The sequence below is a fragment of the Penaeus monodon genome, chromosome 21, assembly GCF_015228065.2.
Source record: "Penaeus monodon isolate SGIC_2016 chromosome 21, NSTDA_Pmon_1, whole genome shotgun sequence".
In the NCBI taxonomy this organism is placed as follows: domain Eukaryota; kingdom Metazoa; phylum Arthropoda; class Malacostraca; order Decapoda; family Penaeidae; genus Penaeus; species Penaeus monodon.
The window spans coordinates 33533502-33533922 of NC_051406.1; positions in this window are offsets into that span (position 1 = coordinate 33533502).

Genomic DNA, 421 nt, shown 5'->3' on the forward strand with positions numbered 1-421 from the left:
ACTAGTCAAAGTGGGATTTCTTTGTGCCATGATGAGCCATATGCAGGATTTGCATGCATTTGACAACTGAAATTGTAGACACACAGGAAATATGTTTACTTTGATCTCTCAGCTTTTGACTGCAGCATACATAAAATTTTAGGAAATGATACAAAAAAAAGAGATTTTAAGCCTGCTTTTGAGTGGCAGTTTATTAATGGCAAGCAAGTGAAAAACCTTTAAGGCATGTCTTCAGGCTGGCTGACCAGGCTGCCATTGGGGCCCAGTTTCCCTTGTTCTGATTAATAATTAGTGAATTATTTAACTATATGATTTTTTATTTGTTTCTGTTTGTTTGTTTGTTATTATGATTGTCATCATTTTGTATTGTTAATCCAGTGATGTCAGGAGGGGAAATGTGCTTGAGATGTATGCTGCATGC